Consider the following 5,144-nt stretch of genomic DNA (forward strand, 5'->3'; position numbering starts at 1 on the left):
ACGGTCGACCGTTCGGGTACCAGACGGACTCCGATCGCGACGAAATTCGACAGGTGGCCTATCTATATATAAATAATACCGCACGACAAATTCTAGCTCAAACGGAGAAAGTTTTACGCACACTTTAAAAACAGGGTTTCGACGGTGCCGCGGACGCGTGCGAGTGTGAACGGGCTCAGAACAAACAACGACGAGAACCGGCAACTAACAACAGATGCAAGTTTGAAAACTAGCGGCAACGGAGATGCCGATGCAATGCTGATGATGCGAATGATGCGATGATGATGCGACAAAATAAAACAGACACACGACGAAAACGGAAAGGAAAGGGAATCTTCTGGAACGTCGGCATCGGGTTGTCACACTCGACACTGTAATAGCGGTGAGGCGTGAGGTATGCGTGGGACATGGAGACACACTAAGACTTTGGTGGGCATACATTTTTTTGAACAATTAACGGGGGCCGGGGGGGAGGAGGAGGCTCCACCTGAATGCATTACTCCAAGTGTCGTGAGGCGAGATTACAAAGTACTAGAGCCGCGAGAGGAGAGGTATTGGCGCCATGATATGGCTCCTACCTTCTCTTGAGAACACCTAAATCTAGCAGTCCATAGGGTGAAGCCATTTACAATATTTTGGACGGTTACATGTACAAGGTGACGTGTGCCGCAGAAGGACATGGAATTTCTAGAGTCCCATATCTTCCAGACGATGGTGAGGGCAACCGAAGGCCAAGTCTCGTCGTCCTGTCCGAGTGGCGTGCCGATGTCCCAAATTTCGTCGATGGAGGATGGAGAGCTGCAGAGCCGCCCACACAACGACGGAGTAGGGGCAGAAGAGGAAGATGTGGGCAGCATCCTCCCAGGGTGCGGAGCAATGCGCACAGATGGTATCGGTGACGATGGTCTTGCGGAAGAGGTTCAGATATGGTTACATGCAAAGGTGATATTCCTTCAAGTTTTAGATATGCGGTCAAGGAAGAGCGATGATGTTGAGTTCATGTAACTCTTGTATGGCATCCAATATGTGGGTCGTTCACTTTCACACAGATCAGTGATCGGTGTATGATGACGATGAACAAATACTCGAGAAACAAGGAGTACAAACTAGAGTAAAGATAAACTTAATTTTGCCCGGGTGTTGATTATGATAAAAAAGGGCTATAAATTATAGATGAAGTCACACGGAGTCTTTGAAGTAGTAACAGTACTCATGGAATAAACTCAAGCTTAATATACATGAAAGTTTTACGCATGGAAGGATCCAAGATGACGGAGAGTATTCATCAAGAAGAAGTTCGTTGGAGTTTGTGTCAAATATAGTGTACAAGTTAGATTACAGTTGGACTTTAAGTTCTACTATGTTTATATAAGATAGGAGTTGTGTCTTAATAGGACATCTGTATCATACGCCTTTTATATGATGAGAGGATAGGCACACGATGCAACTTATGTCAATATAATATCACATACACGCAGGGGGGAGCCGGCGAGGTGTGCGGACGTCCGGAATGGCAACGCACAATATTATGACGGTGTCACGGGAAGAAGTGCCCGTAGTTAGGCTCCAGGATGTAGCTATAAACAACCTACTAAAAGAATGGATATTCTCAAATAATACTAAGAAAATAGTATTAATTTTGAGGAATCTTGTTAACAAATCTCGGTGTCATACCTCGTGTGATTGATTGATTCTCGATAGATCGACTATGCGTTTCGGGTTAATTCTAACAGTTACAAGTTCAGATATTTGGGCCGGACGCCAGGCAGCCATCCGATATGGCGATTCCAACGAGATAGATCCGTCCTTTGTCCAGTGAAAAAAAGAAACACCACCAGCTTGACCGCCAGATTTGTCCGTGTCCACACTCGAAGCACCGACGGCTCACCTCCGTTCACCTTCGCCGCTTGCCGTCGCCCCTCACCGTCGCTGATGGTAGCTTCCGTGGTTCTCGGTTGCAGCAAAAAACATGACTTCACCGTTGCCGACGGAAAAAAAAATCACCCGAGCCGATTGCAGGAAAACCATACGATGGTTCGAGCTCTGGATTGACGGTTGCAACAAATCATGTGCTCCATCACCGTCGCCGCAGAAAAACACTCCGACGATGCAGCAAAAATGTTTGTTGTTTCCAGCTCTCGCTTAGTAGGTTGTAGCAATTTTATGTGCTGGTTGTAGCATGACGTGACAACGATTGTAGCAAAAAAAAATCCCGACGTCGGCATGTGCAATGTAGCAAAATCAGACACGGGTTGTAGCAAATGTCGACACCGGTTGTAGCTCCCTGCGACGAGGTTGCAGCTTCTGGCGCCAGTAGTCCCAGCATCCCGCGGTCATGGGTGTCACCGTTGCAGCTCACCGGGCAGTGGCCGTTGCAAGTCGTTGTGGTCGTGGTTCCAACAAAGCCGCCATCGTCAACGCAGCTCGCAACGGAAAAGGAGGCTTGGACGACCACGCTCGCAAGCACATATCGCCCATCGCCGCAGGAGCTCGTCATCGACCGCCATGGCACGGCCGCGCGCGAGTTGCCACAGGATCTTCAGCCCGCCCGCAACGGAGAGCGGCGACGGGGAGCTGCAACAGGGAGCCGCAACGGGCGTGCAACTTCAGCTCGCCGGCGACGAGCGGCTGGGTGAGAGAAGGAGATCGAGAGGAAGAAGACCAAAAAAGGGTGAGCAAGGGGGCAGCACGAGACGTGGGATGGCAATGTATCAAATGGCTCGCGCTCGACACAAACGTTCCCCTCCGTTTTTCGTTGGATGACATCAGGGTAGGGGCCATCCAAGTTGAATTCAGGGGTAGAAAGTTGTGTTAGAAAAGTTACGTAAAAAGTTCATAGTGAATAGTTACGTAGAGAGTCTGTACGATTCACGTAAGTGTAGCATTTTTTAACATTTTAATGATCCATGCTGAAGGTACCCTAGTTACTATTTTTCATTGTCAATTAGCAAAACAGAGCAAATCCTTGCTTTGTTCCAAAGAGAAAAAGCTTAAACACCACGAAGCAATGCGGCGTAGGCAGGTGCAATCGACGATGGCGTTAGCTAGAGTACAAGCCAATGTACATGAAAATTTAACGTACAGACGGATCCAGTACAGTAGAGAATGTTTGTCAAAATAAAATTTGATAGAATTGTGTCAAATATTATGTGTGAGGTAGGTTATAGTTAGACTCTAAGTTATACTATGCCTAGATAAGGTGAGAGTTAGTATGTCCTAATAAAACATATTTATCATACGCCTTTTATATAATATAAAAATGCAGACAGACGATGTAAATTATGACTAACACAATGAAGCAATGCGGCGTCGGCGTCGGCGTCGGCATGGGGCGATCGACGGCGGCGTTAACTAGAGTACAAGCAAGCACGCATTTCAATCGGCCCTGTGTTGATCGGATAACGTATACTAGTACCGGCACTGCGTGCACGAGGGCTACATACTCCAGTGTTGCGCTGTGGTAAGAAGGCGGGAGTAAAATAACGGCCAGTGGTGCAAGATCTTTTTCTTAAACGGGTGCGGCTACCACATGGCTTGGGTTTCTACTCTTTCTTTTTTCGATTTTGCCTGTGTTTCTATTCGACGAGAAGTGTGCGACTAGGTACGTGTGTCGTGTCGTCATCTCTTTCGGACGCAAATAAATAATCCCCGGCCCGCCTAGGGAACCTGAAGTGAAAGAATGAAGAACCACAATACTACTTCTTCAATCTTTACCTAATAATAAAGAGGCTATCGTTTCCGTCGGAAAAACCACCGTGGTGATTTTACAAAAAGCCCTTACTATTTATGACATTAAACTCGTAGTATATATTAAATATATTTTTAAATACTCATATCTTTTAAACCGTAACTTTAAATTTAACATATTATACATGGAATTTGATTAGAAAAATATGTAGAATTTAAATATGATATTATTTTATCTGTTAAACGTTTAATAAAAATACTATCTAGGGTGCAATCTTAATAAATAAGTCATTATTCGTCTTTCTTTCATGTCGGTACTCATCCGGGTTGGGAATGAACACGTCAACAAAATCAGGATTAGAGATGAAACTGAAGGTCACTTGACTGATTCTTTGTACGTATTAAACCTACATGCAAGCCGTGTTAAAATAGAAGACCTGTGAAATTTTGAACTGCATTTTTGTAGGATAAGACCATCTTTATTTGTATCGTAACTATAAATTCTCAAATTATATACATTTTTTATAAATTAAGAGCGTGTGCCGTGTGGTATTTCTTTCTCCCGTTGCAACGCATGGGCCCTTTTGCTAGTATACCACAATATTTGTACTCCATGCTTGCACGCACCGACGACGCACGAGCACGATGGTGAAACGGTGAAGTTGAAGCCGGCCCCTGCTACTCGATCTTCTCGATGACATGCTATTTGGTCACCGTTCTTCGCCGACGATCACACACTGCCCATGTGTCTTTGCCTACCTAAACACTTGAACTAATATGCTCATCGTTTTTCGGTTTCTTCAAGGTAAATAATGGTATTTTTCATGTACCATACGGTGGCGTTCAGACGCTTTATAAATGCACGCTCTGGAGAAATGTACACTCTGAAGAAATTGTCTCTCCAAAACAACACATCAAGTTCAGTATTAATATTTTTTGGGGTGAAGAAATTCTCAAAGTAGGAGTAAGAAGTCTTATTCTTTTTGTGTGTGTTTTGAATGGGCAGTCAACAGCCAATAAACAAAAGCATGGCCGAAATTATTTGGGTTATATGAAGACATGCCAAGAGCACATCCCATGTTAAATAGTACTCAATCTGTTTCAAAATAAATGATTCAATTTTATACTAATTTTCATATAAAATTAATATAAAATTGAGTCATTTAATTTAAGACGGGTGAGGTATGTACTAATCATGCCAAGAGCATGGCCACAGTGAAATAGTGTTCCATGCATCAATGCCTAATTGACACTTAATAAGTTAAATAGTATGTACTAATCATCAATCTTGTTTTTCCCTCTTTCATGTCTCTTGACGAAGAAAATGTATTTTCATGTGCCATTTGGTGATGTTCACATAGGGCGGATTTTTTGCTCTCGGAAGCACATTCATGTCCCCCTCATTTTAGAAAGTTTAAAACTCATTTGAGATAATTTTTAATAAAAATATGGTCCAT

Source organism: Hordeum vulgare, chromosome 1H (genome assembly GCF_904849725.1).
Source record: "Hordeum vulgare subsp. vulgare chromosome 1H, MorexV3_pseudomolecules_assembly, whole genome shotgun sequence".
Classification (NCBI taxonomy): domain Eukaryota; kingdom Viridiplantae; phylum Streptophyta; class Magnoliopsida; order Poales; family Poaceae; genus Hordeum; species Hordeum vulgare.